At 34.6% G+C, this 20,927-nt stretch overlaps 2 pseudogenes; both read left to right on the top strand.

The window, feature by feature from the left end:
• The first annotated feature begins 7,708 nt into the window (after positions 1-7,708).
• LOC125419375 (ribulose bisphosphate carboxylase large chain-like) lies at positions 7,709-16,875 on the top strand (annotated as a pseudogene).
• Positions 16,876-17,673: 798 nt separating this feature from the next.
• LOC132799856 (acetyl-coenzyme A carboxylase carboxyl transferase subunit beta, chloroplastic-like) lies at positions 17,674-19,240 on the top strand (annotated as a pseudogene).
• The last annotated feature ends 1,687 nt before the right edge of the window (positions 19,241-20,927 follow it).

Below are 20,927 nucleotides of genomic sequence, written 5' to 3'. Positions count from 1 at the left end.
CCGGGTAACTAATAATCCTGTTATATAGAAAAAAGTACCCATCATGCCCTTTTTTGATGAATCATATAGGCCTACAATTTCATCAACTAATAAGGTTAATAAATGAATTGCAATCACAATTGAAATGATCGAAAAGGATATATGAGTTAATATATGCTCTCAAGTTGAAATATCATAAATTTTAAAAATTAAAAATGGGGTACCTCAATTATAGGAATGGAAATCAAGAATTGATTTCATTATAGAAATTAAGAATTGATTTCATTATAGGACTTACTCTTTTAGAAGATGCCATGCTGCCACTTGAACTCGAACCAAGATGCTCTAGCACTGCTTCCTAAGAGCAGCGTGTCTACTGATTTCATCATAGCGGCTTGCTCGAAATCATAATAACCTATTTTTATTCAATTGTCGAGATTAAAGGAAACAATTCAATGCACTATATTTTAGGAAACGTTAAAATTGATGATTAAAAAAAACTTTTTGAAAATTTCAAAATTAAGGATTTAAATGTATCATTTTCAACAAGAATCGTTATTTTTCTCAGTATATCATTATATTTAGTATTAGGGTGTAAGTTTTATTTAACTTAACACTGGGGTTTTCCTAGAGCACAAGAGCTAGGGTAAACTCGTCAGCTGGATACCTATAATAGAGAGTTTAAGGGGGGAATATATATCACTTTCCAAGGGGACCGAGAAAAAGGGAAGGAGATATGGAGCCAATGAGTGGCAATTGGTTCAGTGGTGCTATAAAAAACGGCCTTCTATGTGCTATAGTACTCTAAATATATTAGAATATGAATATATATTATAAAAATAATATAAATAGAAAAGACAAATCTTTGTTATTATTGAATTATCAAATCGGTGGGGAAAATAAGAATCCCCACCTTGAAAATTATAAAACATACTTAAAGGAAAGGTGAAATCTTGTGCTTGCTTTTACTATTTTTTCAAACAAAAAAAAAAAATACCGTTTTTAGATTTTCAAATTTCAGTTAACACAAAATTCTTATTCGACTATAAGAGCAAAACAACTTCAATTAATTTAATATTTCTATTGATCGGATCAAACCATTAAAGAATATAAATTATTCCTTTTATTACTTTAATTGTTTTAACTTTGATAAATTATCAATTTTTTTTTACTTTTATAACTTATAAAATATAAAATAAAAATCAAACTAAAAAAAAAGAAAACTAAAACTAGATTACTTTTCTAGTCAAATCAATTCAGATTTTTCCCAATTTTGGATTATTTAGTTGTTGCATAAAAAAAACTTTTTTAATTCCTCGTAGAAAGAGATTTTGCTAATGAAAAAGCTTTCAATGCTACTGAATATCCCTTCCTTTTCCAAATATTTTTCCGAATGCGTTTTTTTGATATAGAGGTGCACTTTTTTGGAATTGCCATTAAAAAATTCTAATAGGTTATTCATTACCAGGGTTAAATGTCAAAGACATCTATTGTTCAAAACCAGTTGCTCTTTACCATTAATTATAATTGTCGATCTATTTATTTTCTAGATTGTACTTCCTTTATAAAAATATGGATCTAGAAAAATCGTATAAAATATTACTAGCAACATAAACAATATGGTGGTTTTTAAAAACTAAATACAAAATTTTGTTATTTGTTTTTTTTTTCTATTCCATACAATTTGATACAACATATAGAAGAAAGATTTGAATTTATTTTATTGGTACTTTTATATCTTCGTTGAAATTGATATCTTCTATATCTATAGAATCTACTATGAAATAGAACTAGAATTGATTGGAGTTGATATGAGAAAAAAAACAAATACATAGAAAAAAACATGTGCCTTTCTATCTCTATCTAGTTATTTATTAATTTTTTTTTTTGTCATCCAAAATTTTATACATGGAATAAAATACATCAAAATGTTTAATAACCCAACCCCTATCTTTATTCAAAAAAAAAAAAGAAACTTTAGTAATTTGTTTCTATTAATTATTCATTTTATTCAATTGGTTAAGCTTGATAAATGAGTAAATCTAATTAAAATTTAAAAATTAGAATGAAACTAGTAGTTAATCTGTGAAAAGATAAAGGATAGATGGTTTTATAAAAGCTATTTTAGGAATTCCTTTTTTAAATTTTATATAAAGTCACGTGTTGGAGTCATAGTTTCTTTATCATAACCTTTTCGACAAATGTCTTTTATTGGAATAGAAGACAATCAATCGGTTCAAATTCATTACTGATTCTGAATAATCCAACTAAAAGCAAAACAAATAACTTTCATTTTATAAGTTAAATTAGGGTTATTTATGCTTCATATCACAATAAAAAACTGTTTTTGGTGAAATATTTTATCCTTGCTCTATATATATAAATAATTTATTGTAATACGTAATAGTAAAAAATAAATAAATTTCAATCTTTTGTATCTTCATAAAATTTGCCTTAATAATTTAATAAAAAAATGTATTTCTTTTTCACTAGTAACGTGGTCATATCATTTGACCAACTCTAACCTCTTGATTTGAAATATTTGAGGTAGTTGAGAAAGATTCAGAATAATTAAAGCTAGAAAATTCTATTTCAGTTTTGTATATCTTAACTTTTTTATTAATTGACCCTTTTCAAAAGAAATAAAAGCCCATTAGCATAAACAATTAATTAAGATAAAAATATTGTTTTTTATGGAATACACATGTCAATATTCATGGATCATAACTTTCATTTGCCCTCCCTAGTCGTTTGGGGTTAAGAAGATGTGAAAGTGCCTCTCTCTATATAAGAACAGTTCCGAGGTGTGAAGTGGGAGAGAAGGGATTTCATAATTGGGGTTTTGAATAAGATGACCATTTCATTTTTCATTTTTTTTTTCATATTGAAAAAATAAAGTAATAAGAATGAGAGGTATTAAGCTTTTTATCATCCTGGTGTTGAGCTGTTTTTCCGCAGAACCTCCCCTACAGTATCGTCACAGCAGTAGAGTTTAACCACCAAGTTTAGGATGGATTGGTGTGGTTCCTCTACACCTAAGACACCAGAATATTGAACCATGAACAAAGAAAGGCATGAGAGAAAAGCATATTGGCTAGTGATTGTGAGGCCCCAATTCTTGACTGGAGGGGACACCAAAGGCCTCTACCTTTCCATCCCTTGGATAGATAAAGAGCGAGCGTAGAGCTTTTAGTTTTTTCATGTTGTCAAAGAGTTGAACAGTGGTTTTTTTATGTTGTCAAAGAGTTGAACAATGAAAATAGATGGCGGGTACCTGATCGAATTGATCACGCCATGTAGGAACAAGGTTCAAGTCTACCGATCTATTAGGATAAACGGCTAGTCTCGCTGTGACCTTCTCTTGAATTCTCAAAACTTCTATCGCTCCACCCCCGTAGGGGTAGAAAACCCATCGCTGTCTTGGCTGTGCTACCAGAAGCTCTAGGGAAGTCAGAATAGGAGAGCACTCATCTTGGGGTGGGCTTACTACTTAGATGCTTCCAGCAGTTATCCGCTCCACACTTGGCTACCCAGCATTTACCGTGGGCATGATAACAGGTACACTAGAGGTGCGTCCTTCCAGGTCCTCTCGTACTAGGGAAAGGTGATGCGAATCCGCCAAAAACCATACAACCGACAACCGGCTGGGGTGCCGATCCGTTATAGATGAAGGTGGGACCGATCACTAGAGCCCTAGCCAAGAAGTTCAAGGACAATCTTGCTGTCTTTATACAAGGAATAAGTCATAGTCAAGAGGGTTTGGCCATATATAAAGAACGAAGGCCTGTTTTACTCATACCAGTAATAGAAGCCAAAACGGGCCGGGTGGCGATTTTGGTACATTTTGGAGTCCGAGAAGCATGAAATGGTTCGAATGCTTTATGGGTTCAATACATATGCCTAAGAGGTCATGGAATCATGTTAAAACAGCCTCAAATGCAATCAAAAAGGGCTTGTACAGACAGCATCAACAATTTGGCCGAATTTGCTATATTGCTTGCTGGCTTTACTGTATTTTACTGTATTAGCCTTTTCTTATTTTTCCAAGCCTGGGTAACGTGTGGGACTTCATATTCAGCTTATTTTTCATCCTACAAAGCATCTAGAAGTTGATTTGGAGCTTAAAGAGGTCAAAGATTGATCAAAGTCAACTTGATCAAAAGGCTAGCATTTTTAGTTTCCTAATTTGTTTTTACATTTTGTTTTAGGAAACTACCATTACTTTTTGGCTTTTATTTATTTGTTTTCTAGACACAAAACTTTAGGAAGGTTTTTATTTTATTCTTTCCATTGTAAATTAATTAATTCCTAATTTAATATAAAGGAATTAATTAATCACATTTAGATTAGGAAAGGAAGTATAGTTTCGGCCAACTAGGTTTCTTTATGTGTGGTGGCTGGTTTTCTTTATTTTTAGGGTTTTATTTCATGGATTTGTAGCCTATTTAAGGGCTTATTTTTCAATATGAAGGGAACTTTGATTTGATTAAGAAAATACTTGTGAGATTAATTATCTCTTTGTTCTTTGAGAACACCTAAAACACCATTAGAGAATTGGTTGTTTTAGCAAGGTAAAATTAGATCCTAAACCTTCTAGAACTCATGATGTTGTGTGTTTTAAGTACCAGGGAGGAGGACACATTGATAGCCAATTCCCGAATAGAAGAATCATGGTGTTAAAGGGCAATGGCGAGCTAGAATCGGAAGGTGAAGAAAGTGAGGATGAAGCCAAGCAAGAGGAGGAGGACTTGGAGGATGAACCTGAAACCTTGCAAACATCCAATGCTGAATTAAACTTGCTTTCTAGGAGAGTACTTGCTGCATTCAAAGATGAGGATGAAATTCAAAGAGAGAACATCTTCCACACCCGATGTGAAGTTCAAGGTAAGATTTGTAGTATGATTATTGATAGTAGAAGTTGTACTAATGTAATAAGTAACCTTGTAGTTGATAAATTGGGCTAAAAAACAATAAAACATCCTGAACCATATAGATTTTAATGGCTTAATGATAGTGGTGAGATGAAAGTAAACAAACAAGCCAAAGTAAAATTTAGTATAGGTAGATATGAGGATGTAGTGTTATGTGATATTGTACCCATGATTGCTGGACATATACTATTAGGTAGGCCATAGCAATTTGATAAAGATGCTACTCATTTTGGTCGAGAAAATAGTATTGTTTTCAAGTTTAAAGGGAAGAAGTTCAAGCTGGAACCATTATCTCCTAAAGAGGTTTACAAAGACCAATTACAAATGCAACAAAGGAGAAAAGCCGAAAAGCTCAAGGAAAAAGCAAGTATGGCACCAACGGCTTCACCATTTTTTCAAGAAGGTAAGAATGAGGTTGCTGATCAAGGTAAGGTTTCTAAGACTCATATTGAGTGGAAAGATCAAGGAAAAACCAAAAGAGAGGGGAAAGAAAGTGGAAAAACCGAGAGATTGGAGAAGGAAGGGAAATCCAAAGGTTTGTGCCAATCCAAGGGGGAAAAAGAAAAAGAAAGAAAAGAAAGGTCAAGTAGCAACTTTTATTTGAGTTTTGGGGATATTAATAAGGTTATTGAGTGTAAGAAACCTTTGCTGGTCATGAATTATAATGAAAATTATTTTAATGAGCAAACTAACTTTGAAGAACTTGAATTGCCAAGTTCAATGATTTCTCTTTTGAAGGAATTTGGAGATGTCTTCCCAAATGAAATTCCAAGTGGACTACCATCCAATCAAGAGGGAAAAGGTGAGCTTGCTGTCCAAGGTAAGTCTTCTAATACTCAGGTTGTGTGGAAAAATTTTATTAAAACCAAGAGTGAGAAATTTGGTGCAAAAGCCGAGAGTGAGGAAGGTGAGATGGCCGTGAGTGGGAAAGGAAAAGGAAGACAAGAATGGAAAAATATGAATTTTTATCATAGATTTGGTGATGTTAATAAAGTAATTATGAATAAGAAATCATTGCTGACCATGAATTTTAAAGATACTTATTTAAAGATGTCTTTATTGCATAGAACTTTATCTGCATTGTTGAGAGCTTTACTTAGTGGCAATTTGAAAATTTGGGAAATATTGTTTGCTAACTTTAAAAAGTGTAATTTTTACCATAATGAGCATGTATTTCTAGATTTTGTTGTAATAGTGTTTGACCCAGGAAAGTTGGTTTGGTTGCACTTACGAAAGGAAAGGTTTCCTAAACAAAGAAAGTCAAAGCTCATGCCGCCTATGGATGGACTTTTTCAAGTTTTGGAGCGGATAAAGGACAATGCCTACAAACTTGATCTACCGGGTGAGTATAATGTTAGTGCTACTTTAAATGTTGCTGATTTGAGGACAAATCCTTTTCAAGAGGAGGGGAATGATGCGAATTCGCCCGAACCCATACAACCGACAACCTGCTAGGGTGCCGATCCATTATGGATGAAGGTGGGACTGATCACTAGAGCCCTAGCCAAGAAGTTCAAGGACAATCTTACTGTATTTATACAAGGAATGAGTCATAGTCAAGAGGGGTTGGCCATATCTAAAGAACCAAGGCCTGTTTTACTCATACAAGCAATAGAAGCCAAAACGGGCCGGGTGGCGGTTTTGGTACATTTGGAGTCCGGGAAGCATCAAATGGTTCCAATGCTTTATGGGTTCAATACATATGCCTAAGAGGTCATGGAAGGAAGTTAAATCAGCCTCAAATGCAATAAAAAAGGGCTTGTATGGACAGCATCAACAATTTGCCCGAATTTGCTATATTGCTTGCTGGCTTTACTGTATTTTACTGTATTAGCCTTTTCTTATTTTTCCAAGCATGGGTAACGTGTGGGACTTCATATTCAGCTTATTTGGCATCCTAAAAAGCATCTAGAAGCTGATTTGAAGCTCAAAGAGGTCAAAGATTGATCAAAGTCAACTTGATCGAAAGGCTAGCATTTTTAGTTTCCTAATTTGTTTTTACTTTTTGTTTTAGGAAACTACCTTTACTTTTTCGCTTTTATTTATTTATTTTCTGAAAAAATAAGTTTAGGAAGGTTTTTATTTTATTCTTTCCATTGTAAATTAATTAATTTCTAATTTAATATAAAGGAATTAATTAATCAAACTTAGATTAGGAAAGGAAGTATAGTTTCGGCCAACTAGGTTTCTTTATGTGTGGTGGCCGGTTTTCTTTATTTTTAGGGTTTTATTTCGTGGCTTTGTAGCCTATTTAAAGGCTTATTTTTCAATATTAAGGGAACTTTGATTTGATTAAGAAAATACTTGTGAGATTAATTATCTCTTTGTTCTTTGAGAACACTTAAAACACCATTAGAGAATTGGTTGTTTTAGCTTGACTTATCAATAGGTTTTCCATCCCCTATTGTGGCGTCTATATTATACCAAGGTTTCTAACCATAGATTGGTTAGGGGTTGAGGTCAATTCCATTAAAACTTGAACTTAATTAAGATTTGGGCTGATATAATACGGGTTTAGGAGCAGGTCGTCCTAGGTTCGTATCAAAAGGTCCTCTCAATGATGTTGTGAACCCAGGTCATGTACCGCTTTAATGGGTGAACAGCCCAACCCTTTGAACATACTACAGCCCCAAGTGGCGAAGAGCCGACATTGGGGTGCCAAACCTTCCCATCGATGTGAGCTATTGTTGAATATCAGCCTGTTATCCCTAGAGTAACTTTTATCCGTTGAGCGACGGCCTTTCCACTCGACACCGTCGGATCACTAAGGCCATTCGTATTGCGAGAATCCTTAATTCATGAGTTGTAGGGAGGGACTTACGTCACCACAAATAGAGACTAAAGAAGTGTTGGATTCAAAGTTGGTGTTAAAGATTATAAATTGACTTATTACACTTCTAACTATGAAACCAAAGATACTGATATCTTGGCAGTGTTTTGAGTAACTCCCCAACCTGAGGAACCAGGGGCCGTGGTAGCTGCTGAATCTTCTACTGGTACATGGACAATTGTATGGACTGATAGGCTTATTAGTCTTGATCATTACAAAGGTCGATGCTATGACCTTGAGCCCGTTGCTGGAGAAGAAAATCAATATATTGCTTATGTAGCTTACCTCTTAGACCTTTTCGAAGAAGGTTCTGTCACTAACATGTTTACTTCCATTGTGGGTAATATTTTTAGGTTTAAGGCCCTGTACACTCTCGGTGTGGAGGATTTGTGAATCCCTCCTTATACTAAAACTTTCCAAGGACCACCTCATGGCATCCAGGTTGAAAGAGATAAATTAAATAAGTATGGTCTCCCCCTATTGGGATGTACTATCAAACCTAAATTGGGGTTATTTGCTAAGAATTACGATCGAGCAGTTTATGAATGTCTTTGTGGTGGACTTGATTTTACCAAAGATGGTGAGCAAGTAAATACCCAACCATTTATGCATTGGGGAGACCGTTTCTTATTTTGTACCGAAGCCATTTATAAAGCACAGGCTGAAACAGGTGAAATCAAAGGGCATTACTTGAATGCTATTGCAAGTACATGCGACGAAATGAAATAGGTAAAGTGTTACATCTGTCTAGTGGAGATCATATTCATGCTGGTATTGTAGTAGGTAAACTTGAAGGGGAAAGATACATCACTTCAGGCTTTGTTGATTTACTACACGATGATTTTATTGAAAAAGATTGAAGCCGCGGTATTTATTTCATGCAAGATTAGGTGATGCGAACCCGCCCGAGCTCACACCACCGATAACTTGCTGGGGTACTGATCCGATACGGATGAAGACTGGACCGATCACTAGGGCTCAAGCTAAGAGGTTTAAGGATAACCTTGTTGCCTTTATCCAGAAAGTAATTCATTCTCAAAAGAGCTTGTCCATACCTAAAGATAAAAGACCTGTTTTAAGTATCCAAGTGGTGGAGGCTGATACATCGGATACCCATACACCAGACATTTTATATCGGACCCTTGCCTTGGACATCGGAGCCTTGCCTCGGACATCTGATCTCGGACTTCGGACATCAGATGTAACTTAGCTTGGACAGACACCAGTTAGCTCAGCCAGACACAACTTAGCTCGGACAGACATCAATTAGGACGGCTAGACACAAGTTAGCTCGGACAGACATCAGTTAGCTCGGATAGGCCATAAGTTAGCTCGGACATCAGGCAAACATAAGTTAGCTCGGTTGAAGACATAATTCAGCCTAGATGTCAAAGTCAACTCGTTACCTAATTTGCGATTGACTTTCTTTCTTTTTGGGTTTTTTATTTATCTAGTTCTTGGACAAATAACTTTAGGAAGGTTTTTATTTTATTCTTTCCATTGTAAATTAATTAATTCCTAATTTAATATAAAGGAATTAATTAATCAAACTTAGATTAGGAAAGGAAGTATAGTTTTGGTCAACTAGGTTTCTTTATGTGTTTGGCCGGTTTTTCCTTGGGTTTTTAGGGTTTATTTTGTTTCTTTCAAAGCCTATTTAAAGGCTTATTTTTTCAATAAGAAAAAAAAACTTTGATTTGATTAAGAAAATACTTGTGAGATTAATTATCTTTTTGTTCGTTGAGAACACCTAAAACACCATTAGAGAATTGGTTGTTTTAGCTTGACTTATCAATAGGTTCTCCATCCCCTATTGTGGCGTCTACACAATACCAAGATTTCTAACCATAGGTTGGTTAGGGGCTGAGGTCCATTCCATTAGAACTTGAACTTAATTGAGATCCGAGCTAATATAATACGGGTTTAAAAGCAGGTCGTCCTAGGTTCGTATCATTTGGTATCAGAGCCAAATTTTGTTCAGGTTTGATCTATCTTTATTTACTTTATTTGTTTTTGTGTTATTCTAAAATTTTAGCATTAGGTTAAGGTTGCTTCTATCATCATACACGTTCTGCATCTTAAAAAAAAATAAAAAATAAATTCATTCCTAGTTGTATTAGGATTTCCTAGTTTTATCGTATTTTTGTTTCCTAGTTTGTTGGTTGTTTTTCATCATTGTTCTTGTTAATTTTGGTTTCTATTGATTTTTCTTTGCTGTTTTAATCTTAAATATTTGCATTCATCTATTAAAAAAAAAAAAAAGGAGTTTGCGGCAACATTTAAAAAAAAAAAAACTGCATATTTGTGTTTATTTGGAGGTCACGGGTTTGGTGTTTGTCTTGGAGTTGGAATTGCAATTTTGGTAATTATTCTTTCTACTGCAGTTGTTTATGTTCTGTGAGTGAAAAAAAAAAAAAAAGAAAAGGTAAAGCCGAATAAAAAAAAAAAAAATTTCGGTTTGTTGGAGTTTGATTTGTTTGTTGGAGTTGCCGGTTTTTTTGATTATTTATTCAATATTTGAGTTGCTGGGGAATTATTTTGCTGCTGGATATTTGGATTTTGGGTGCTTAAATTATTTGGATTAAAATTAGTTAAAGGAATTGATACAAAACTTGAATTACAAAGAACAACAACCAACAACTTTTCTATATTTTTGTTCTCTTTGATTCTTGGTCGTATTTGAATTTCTTTTTCTAGAATTTTATTCTTGAACTCATAATATATTACCATCTGGTCCAGTTCTTCAAAATTCCAAAGTTTTCTCATTAATTTGCTTTATGTTTTCTAGAAAAACCGAAAATAAGCATTTTCATTCTGTTCGGTATTTGTTTATTTTTGCTTACTGTTTTGTTGATTAGTTTAATTAAAACATACTAGTGATCTAATTGCTGTTTTTTGGATGTTTTAATTAGAACTTCGAGATAAATCATTGAGTGGAAAAAGGCAAGAGTGTGTGAGCTTAAAAGAGGGTAAAAGCGAAAACAAGTGTGCAAACACAAGTGTCGAGTCCTTATTTAAGTGAAATTTGTAAGGTCCTATTTTATTTATATTGCATTATTATTCTAACATGGCAGATTCTAGAATATGAAAAGGAGATTCACCCTTAAGGATCAATGAGGAAGAGTCCATAGCATTCCACGGCGATGCCCGAGCTACCAAGAGTGGAGACCAAGTGGACATGAGAGCTGTTTTGGAGTCAATACAGTGGGTTAATGCTCAATTTGAGCATATGAATCAAAGAATGGGAAGGCTAGAAGCCTCACAAGGAATGGTGAACATAAGAAATAGGCAAGAATTCCATGGAGGACGAGGAGGTCGCAAGAGACCGAGAGAGGAATTTGATGAGGAGCCATTCAGTGGAGACTTTGAGGAAGGCATGGACGAAAATTTTGCTGTCCAAGATAGAGCTGGCCCTGGAAGATTTAGGAGGGAAGATACAGATGATGATCTAGGGAATATCAAGCTAAACATTCCACCATTCATGGGTAAAAGTGATTCGGAAGCATATTTGGAGTGGGGAGAAAATATGGAGATGATTTTTGACTGCCACAACTATTCGGAAGGTAAGAAGGTAAGGTTGGCAGCAATGGAGTTTGGACATTATGCACTCCAATGGTGGACCAATGAGCAAAATACCAGAAGGAGAGTTGGTGATGATTTAATTTCGACATGGTGTCAAATGAAAGGAGCCATCAGGAAACGGTTTGTGCCAACCCATTACCATAGGTTGCTGCATCAAATGCTTTAATCTTTGTCTCAAGGAAGTAGGTCCGTGGAGGATTATTACAAAGAGATGGAGATGTTAATGATGAGGCTGAATATGAATGAGGATAGGGAGGCAACAATGGCAAGATTTCTTGGAGAGTTAAACCGTGACATTGCCAACCAACTTGAGTTACAATAATACTTGGAATTGGAGGAGATGTTGCATGTAGCAATTAAGCTTGAGAACCAATTCAAGAGGAGAGGTGTTAGCACACGGTTTGGAGGAGTCTCTAGTAGTGGAAGGACAAGTTCAAGTGGCTGGAAAAACAATTCTACTTATGAAAGCAAGCTGAAGCCGAAGCTTGGTGAAGAAGCTACGAACCGGCCAAGAAGAGAACTTAAAGCCGAATCTGTCCAAGCCATTAATGGTGAGGTAAAATCTGAACCTAAACCTCAAAAGTCAAGAGAAATTATTTGTTTCAAGTGCCAAGGAAGAGGACATATAGCCAGCCAATGCCCGAATAGAACGATAATGGTAATTAAGGGTAATGGAGAGGTGGAATTCGAGAGTGAGGCTAATGGGGCTGAAACCGAGCAAGAGGAGGATTGCAATGAAGATGAAGCTGAACCTGTAGATACATCTAATGCCGAGTTGAGCTTGGTTTCAAGGAGAGTACTTGCTATCTACAAAGATGAAGAGCAGATACAAGGAGAAAACATCTTCCACACTCGCTGCAAAATACAAGGTAAAATTTGTAGCATGATTATAGATAGTGGGAGTTGTACCAATGTGATAAGTAATCTTGTAGTTAAAAAATTAGGCTTGAAAACAATTAAACATCCAGAACCCCTATAGGTTACAATGGTTAAATGATAGTGGTGAGATGAGGGTAAATAAACAAGCCAAAGCAAAATTTAGTATAGGTAGATATGTGGATGTAGTCTTATGTGATATTGTTCCCATGATTGCTGGACATATACTACTAGGTAGGCCATGGCAATTTGATAAAGATGCTACTCATTTTGGTTGAGCAAATAGTATTATTTTCAGGTTTAAAGGGAAGAAGGTCAAGCTAGAACCATTACCTCCTAAAGAGGTTTACAAAGACCAATTACAAATGCAACAAAGGAGAGAAGCCGAAAAGTTCAAGGAAAAAGCCAGTATGGCACCAACGGCTTCACCACCCTTTCAAGGAGGTAAGATTGAGGTTGTTGACCAAGGTAAGGTTTCTAAGACTCATATTGAGTGGAAAGATCAAGGAAAAGCCAAAAGAGAGGGGAAAGAAAGTGGCAAACCCGAGAGCATGGAGAAGGAAGAAAAATCCGAAGGTGTGCGCCAATCCAAGGGAAAAAAAGAAAAAGAAAGAAAAGAAAGGTTAAGTAGCAAATTTTATTTGAGTTTAGGGGATATTAATAAAGTTATTGAGTGTAAGAAACTTTTGCTATTCATGATTTATAAAGAAAATTATTTTAGTGATCAAACTAACTTTGAAGAACCTGAATTGCCAAGTTCAATGATTTCTCTTTTGAAGGAATTTGGAGATGTCTTCCCAAATGAAATTCCAAGTGGACTACCACCTATTCGAGGAATAGAACATCAAATTGACCTTGTTCCAGGGGCTACCATACCAAATAGACCAGCCTATCGGAGCAATCCCGAAGAAACAAAGGAGCTGCAAAAACAGGTAAGTGATTTGCTTCATAAAGGATACAGTCGTGAGAGTTTAAGTCCATGTTCTGTTCCTGTTTTGTTGGTACCTAAAAAAGATGGTTCTTGGAGAATGTGTGTTGATTGTAGGGCTATAGATAACATCACCATTAAATATAGACATCCCATTCCTAGATTAGATGATATGCTTGATGAGTTGCATGGTGCTTGCATGTTTACAAAAATTGATCTTAGGCGTGGTTATCACCAAATTAGGATGAAAGAAGGTGATGAATGGAAAACCGCATTCAAAACTAAATATGGGCTGCATGAATGGTTAGTTATGCCTTTTGGATTATCCAATACACCTAGTACTTTCATGAGGCTCATGAATCATGTAATACGTCCATTTATTGGTAAATTTGTGGTTGTTTATTTTGATGACATTCTAATATATAGCCGAAATTTGGATGACCACATGGAGCAACTTAGGCAAGTTTTACAAGTTCTTAGAAAGGAAAGATTGTTTGCTAACATTAAAAAATGTGAATTTTGCAAAGATGAGCTTGTGTTTCTAGGATTTGTAGTAAGTGCTGCAGGAATCAAAGTTGACCAAGCTAAGGTGAAAGCAATTCAAGAGTGGCCGGTTCCTACTTTTATCACCCAAGTGAGGAGCTTTCATGGCTTGGCAAGCTTTTATAGAAGATTTGTCAAGGATTTTAGTACCATAGCAGCACCATTGAATGAAGTTGTCAAGAAGAATGTCGGCTTTAAATGGGGGGAAGTACAAGAAAAATCTTTTAATTTGTTGAAAGAAAAATTGTGTAATACACCTTTGTTAGTTTTGCCAAATTTTTCTAAGACTTTTGAAATTGAGTGTGATGCTTCGAGTGTAGGTATTGGAGCTGTCTTAATGCAAGAAGAAAGACACATAGCCTACTTTAGTGAAAAATTAAATGGAGCTTCCCTAAACTACCCGACTTATGACAAGGAGATGTATGCTTTGGTGAGGGCTTTGGAGACGTGGCAGCATTATCTCATGCCAAAGGAGTTTGTGATTCATACGGATTATGAGTCTTTGAAGCATATCAAGGGTCAAGTAAAGCTCAACCAAAGGCATGCCATGTGGATTGAATTTATTGAAACCTTTCCATATGTGATCCGCTACAAAAAAGGTAAAGAAAATGTGGTTGCCGATGCATTATCCCGAAGGTATGTACTTTTTTCTACCTTAGATGCTAGATTGCTTGGATTTGAACAATTGAAAGGACTTTATAAGCATGATAGTGACTTTGCAGAAATCGTTAGAATCTGTTTGAAACATGGATTTAATAAATTTTACATATTTGAGGGATATTTGTTTAAGGAAAACAAACTTTGTGTGCCTAATTGTAGTATTAGGGAATTATTGGTTCGGGAAGGACATGGGGGTGGTTTAATGGGTCATTTTGGTGTTTTAAAAACTTTATCCTTGCTACAAGAATATTTTTATTGGCCTAACATGAGGAGAGATGTTGAGAGAATTTGTGAAAGATGTTTGAAGTGCCGAAAAACAAAATCAACATTGAAGCCGCATGGATTGTATAAGCCTTTGCCGATTCCTACTTATCCTTGGGTAGATTTGTCTATGGATTTTATTCTTGGGTTGCCTAGGTCAAGGACAGGTAAGATTCAATATTTGTTGTAGTAGATAGGTTTTCTAAGATGGCACATTTTTATTGCATTTAATAAAACTGATGATGCATCCAATATTGCTAATTTATTTTTCAAGGAAATTGTGAGATTGCATGGAATGCCAAAAACTATTGTTTCAGATAGGGATGCTAAGTTCTTAAGCTATTTTTGGAAAACTTTGTGGGCTAAATTAGATACTAAGCTTTTATTTTCAACTACTTGTCATCCACAAACTGATGGACAAATCGAAGTAGTAAATAGAACCTTGTCTGCATTGTTAAGAGCATTAATTAGTAGAAATTTAAGAACTTGGGAAGAATGTTTGCCTCATGTTGAATTTGCATATAATAGGTCTTTACATTCAGCAACTAAATTTACTCCATTTGAAATTGTTTATGGTTTTAATCCTTTGACTCCATTAGATTTAACACCTTTACCTTTAAGTGAGCGTGCTAATCTAGATGGAAAACAAAAAGCTAATTTTGCAAAGCAGATTCATGAGAAGACACGAGCAAATATTGAGAGGAGGACCGAGCAATATGCAAAGGTGGCTAATCAAGGCTGAAAATCAACAGTGTTTGAACCTGGAGATTGGGTGTGGCTGCATTTAAGGCGATGGTCCTTTTCAAGTTTTGGAGAGGATAAACGACAATGCCTACAAACTTGATTTACCGGGTGAGTATAGTGTTAGTGCCACCTTTAATGTTGCTGATTTATCTCCTTTTACTGTAGGTGATGACTTCGATTTGAGGACAAATCATTTTCAAGAGGAGGGGAATGATGCGAACCCGCCCGAGCTCACACCACCAACAACTCGTTGGGATACTGATCCGATACGGATGAAGACTGGACCTATCACTAGGGCTCAAGCTAAGAGGGTTAAGGATAACCTTGCTGCCTTTATCTAAAAAGTAATTCATTCTCAAAAGGGCTTGTCCATACCTGAAGATAAAAGACTTGTTTTAAGTATCCAAGTGGTGGAGGCTGATACATCGGATACCCATACACCGAACATTTTATACCGGACCCTTGCCTAGAACATCTGATCTCAGACTTCGGACATCGGATGTAACTTAGCTCGGACAGACACCAGTTGGCTCGACCAGACACAACTTAGCTCGGACAGACATCAGTTAGCTAGGATAGGCCATAAGTTAGCTTGGACATCAGGCAGACATAAGTTAGCTCGGTTGAAGACATAATTCAGCCTAGATGTCAAAGTCAACTCGTTACCTAATTTGCGATTGACTTTATTTCTTTTTGGGTTATTTATTTATTTATTTTCTGGACAAATAACTTGAGGAAGGTTTTTATTTTATTCTTTCCATTGTAAATTAATTAATTCCTAATTTAATATAAAGGAATTAATTAATCAAACTTAGATTAGGAAAGGAAGTATAGTTTCGGCTAACTAGGTTTCTTTATGTGTGTGGCAGGTTTTTCCTAGGGTTTTTAGGGTTTATTTTGTTTCTTTCAAAGCCTATTTAAAGGCTTATTTTTTCAATAAGAAAAAAAAACCTTGATTTGATTAAGAAAATACTTGTGAGATTAATTATCTCTTTGTTATTTGAGAAAACCTAAAACACCATTAGAGAATTTGTTGTTTTAGCTTGACTTATCAATAGGTTTTCCATCCCCTATTGTGGAGTCTACATTATACCAAGGTTTCTAACCACAAGTTGGTTAGGGGTTAGGGTCCATTCCATTAGAACTTGAACTTAATTGAGATCCGGGCTAATATAATATGGGTTTAGGAGCAGGTTGTCCTAGGTTCATATCATTAGGTCTCTCTGGCACGTGTTATCCCTATGGCTTCAGGCGGTATTCATGTTTGGCATATGCCCGCTCTAACCAAGATCTTTAGAGATGATTCCATACTACAGTTCAGAGGAAGAACTTTAGGAAACCGTTGGGGAAATGCGCTCGGTGCCGTAGCTAATCGAGTAGCTTTAGAAGCATGTGTACAAGCTCGTAATGAGGGACGTGATCTTGCTCGTGAGGGTAATGAGATTATTCGTGAGGCTAGTAAATGGAGTCATGAACCAGCTGCTGCTTGTGAAGTATGGAAGGAGTTCAAATTTGAATTCAAAGCAATGGATACTTTGTAATCCACTAATTACTTGCTGTTCATTCTCTTAATTGTAATTGAAATTAAACTCAACCTAATCTTTTAGTAAAAGGATTTAGCCAAATACAAAGATTTTATCAATTTTTGATAGATACAGGCCCATCTAGATATACAAGATCTTAAATACAAAATATAAGGCGAAACAACTTAAACATTTCTATTGTTGTATTGGATCCACAATTAATCCTATGGATCCTTAGGATAGGTGCATCTTTTTATTTTTTATATTATGTATTTTAATTATCATTTTTGTAATTATATTTTTATTTTATATATTATTATATCTTGTTTATATATTATCATACTTGCCGTTTTAGATCATGGATCGAGTCGAGTATCACAATTTCTTCTACCCATCCTATATATTGTCCTTTTCATTCTATGTTGGAATAGAAACTGATCAGTAGGCCAGATTTTACAAAAAAGGGTTATTCATATTCATACGAGAAAAAACTTTTTCTTTTTCTGATGTGAATTTGACACAACATGGAGGAACCCGCTACTTGCTATTTATAATATAAAAAAAGCATTTTTCAATTATTTTGAATTGAAAAAAGATTTCATCCTATTTTATCATATATAGAGAAGAGATATTCTGGATTCTTGCAAGGGATAATCACTTTTTTTTTCAATATCTACTTGTTACTAATTAATAATCCTACCGATTGGATTTATATGCTTATTCTGATTCTAAGTTCTAATCGAAATATTCAAATGATTTTTATCAAATGACTATTCATTTATTGTATTTTCATGTAAATAGGGGCAAGAAAGCTCTATGGAAAAATGTCGTTTCGATTCGATGTTGTTTAGGAGAGGGTTAGAATATAGGTGTGGGTTAAGTAAATCAATGGATAGTTTTGGTGGTCCTTTTGAAAATGAAAATACCCGTGTAAATAAAGATCCGATTATAGATCATATGAATAAAAAAATTCCTAATGGAATTAATAGTTACAGTAATGTTGATAATTTAGTGGGTGTCAGGAGGTACATTCGAAATTTCATATCTGATGAAACTTCTTTCTTTAGGGATAGTAATAGGGACCATTACTCCATATATTTTGATATTGAAAATCAAAATTTTTGAGACCGACACCGATCATTCTTTTCCAAAAAGTTCTTTTTATAGTTATGCGAATTCTATATCTAAAAGTGACAATCCTCACTATTATCGTTACATGTATGATACTAAATATAGTTGGAATAATCACATTATTAATTGCATTAACAATTATGTTTGTTCTGAAATCAGTACTGATCATTATATTTTAAGTAGTGGTGTCAATTCCATTGATAGTTACATTTATATTTACATTCGTGGCGAAAGCGATAAGAGTAGTAAAAGTGGAAGTTCCAGTATACGAACCAGTACGGATGATAGTGCAAAAACTCTAAGAAAAAGAGAGTTCGTGAGAGCTCTAACAGAGATAAGAAAAAGAAAAAGGGATTTAGAGAAAGCTCTAACTCAAGTAAAAGAAAACAAATTAAAACTAAATAAAATTTTAAAAGAAAACAAATTAAAGAAAGCTCTAGCTGAAATATGAGACAGAAAAAGTGATTTAGAGATAACTAAAAAATACAAATATTTATGGGTGCAATGCGAAAATTGTTATGGATTAAATTATAAGAAATTTTTTAAACTTCAAATGAATATTTGTGAACATTGTGGATGCCATTTGAAAATGACTAGTTCAGATAGAAAGTTCGTTGATCTAGGTACGTGGGAGCCTCTGAATGAAGACATGGTCTCTAAGGATCCCATAAAATTTCATTCGTAGGATGAACCTTATAAAGATTGTACTGATTTTAATCAAAGAACGACAGGATTAACTGATGTTGTTCAAACAGGCATAGGTCAACTAAATGGTATTCCTATAGCAATCGGGGTCATGGATTTTTAGTGTATGGGGGGTAGTATGGGATTGGTAGTGGGCGAGAAAATCACATGTTTGATTGAGCATGCTACCAATAAATTTTTACCTCTTATTCTAGTGTGTGCTTCTGGAGGAGTAGGTATGCAAGAAGGAAGTTTGAGCTTGATGCAAATGGCTAAAATATCTTCTACTATATATTATTATCAATCAAATAATAAGTTATTCTATGTATCAATCCTTTCATCTCCTCCTACGGGTGGGGTGTCAGCTAGTTTTGGTATGTTGGGAGATGTCATTGTTGTTGAACCAAATGCCTACATTGCATTTGTGGGTAAAAGAGTAATTGAACAAACATTGAATAAGACAATACCCGAGGGTGCACAAGCGGCTGAATATTTATTCCATAAGTGCTTATTTGATCCAATCATACAACGTAATCCTTTAAAAGGTGTTAAGAGCGAGTTATTTTAGCTACATGCTTTCTTTCCTTTGAATCAAAAAATGAAATCAAAAATAAAATTAAGGAGAGCCATATATCTTTATCCTTAATTTTATCCTTAATTTAATATTCAATAAATTATTAAATTTAATAAATTCAAAAATTTATTACTTGTTTTGTGGTAACCAAGTAGTTATTTAGTTTCTAGGAAGCAAAGTCAATTTCCAAGAATGGATTTTTCTTTGGTAACATAATATTGAATGGGAAAAAAAATACATGCGGATACTTTTTTTTTTATTGATAGCCCTGATTACTAATCAGGTCAGGAAATCTGAATCAAACAAAATAAAAAGAGCAAATTCTGTCTCTTTCGTCCATGAAATTGGATGAGGGGGTCCTGCATCTTTCTATATCCCTAAAAAATCCCCGATTTTTACTAAGAATCTCTTTTGTCGGATCGTATTATAATGAATTTTTTCGTGAGGGGAAAACCAAAAATGAAGAATAAAGAAAATAATAAAAAAGTGAATTATCATACATATATTGCATGTAGAAAGATGAATAACCCAATTTATTTACTTATTTTATTTACATATTTACACTTTTGATTTACATTAATTATATTATATAAGTACTTAGTGATGTGATTTCGCCCGAGCCCGCTCAACCGATAACCTGCTGGGGTACTGACCCGACACGGATGAAGACTAGGCCAATCACAAGAGCTCAAATTAAGAGATTTAATGACAACCTGGGAGCATTTATACAGGGGGTAATCAATCTCAACAGAGCTTGTCCATACTTGAAGATACAAAGCCTATTCTAAGCATCCAAGTGGTGGAAGCCGATACGGACCCGGGTAGCAGTTTTGGTGCAAATATGGACAACGGACAGCATGAAATGGTTCCAACTCTTTATGGATTCAATACATATGCCTAAGAGGTCATGGAATCAAGTTAAATCAGCCTCAAATACAATCAAAAAGGGATTGTACGGACAGCATCAACAATTTGGCCGAATTTGCTGTATTGCTTGCTAGCTTTACTATATTTTACTGTATTAGCCTTTTCTTATTTTTCCAAGCATGGGCAATGTGTGGGACTTCATATTCAGCTTATTTGGCATTCTAAAAAGCATCTAGAAGCTGATTTAGAGCTGAAAGAGGTCAAAGATTGATCAAAGTCAACTTGATCAAAAGGCTAGCATTTTTAGTTTCCTAATTTGTTTTTACTTTTTGTTTTAGGAAACTACCATTACTTTTTGGCTTTTATTTATTTATTTTCTGGACAAATAAATTTAGGAAGGTTTTTATTTTATTCTTTCCATTGTAAATTAATTAATTCCTAATTTAATATAAAAGAATTAATTAATCAAACTTAGATTAGGAAAGGAAGTATAGTTTCGGCCAACTAGGTTTCTTTATGTGTGGTGGCCGGTTTTCTTTATGTTTTAGGGTTTATTTCGTGGCTTTGTAGCCTATTTAAAGACTTATTTTTCAATAAGAATACAACTTTGATTTGATTGAGAAAATACTTGTGAGATTAATTATCTCTTTGTTATTTGAGAACACCTAAAACACCATTAGAGAATTGGTTGTTTTAGCTTGACTTATCGATAGGTTTTCCATCCCCTATTGTGGCGTCTACATTATACCAAGGTTTCTAACCATAGGTTGGTTAGGGGTGGAGGTCAATTCCATTAGAACTTGAACTTAATTAA

The sequence above is a fragment of the Ziziphus jujuba genome, chromosome 11 (genome assembly GCF_031755915.1).
Source record: "Ziziphus jujuba cultivar Dongzao chromosome 11, ASM3175591v1".
In the NCBI taxonomy this organism is placed as follows: domain Eukaryota; kingdom Viridiplantae; phylum Streptophyta; class Magnoliopsida; order Rosales; family Rhamnaceae; genus Ziziphus; species Ziziphus jujuba.
The sequence above is the reverse complement of the archived record's forward strand: the minus strand, read 5'-3'. Positions and strand labels throughout refer to the sequence as shown.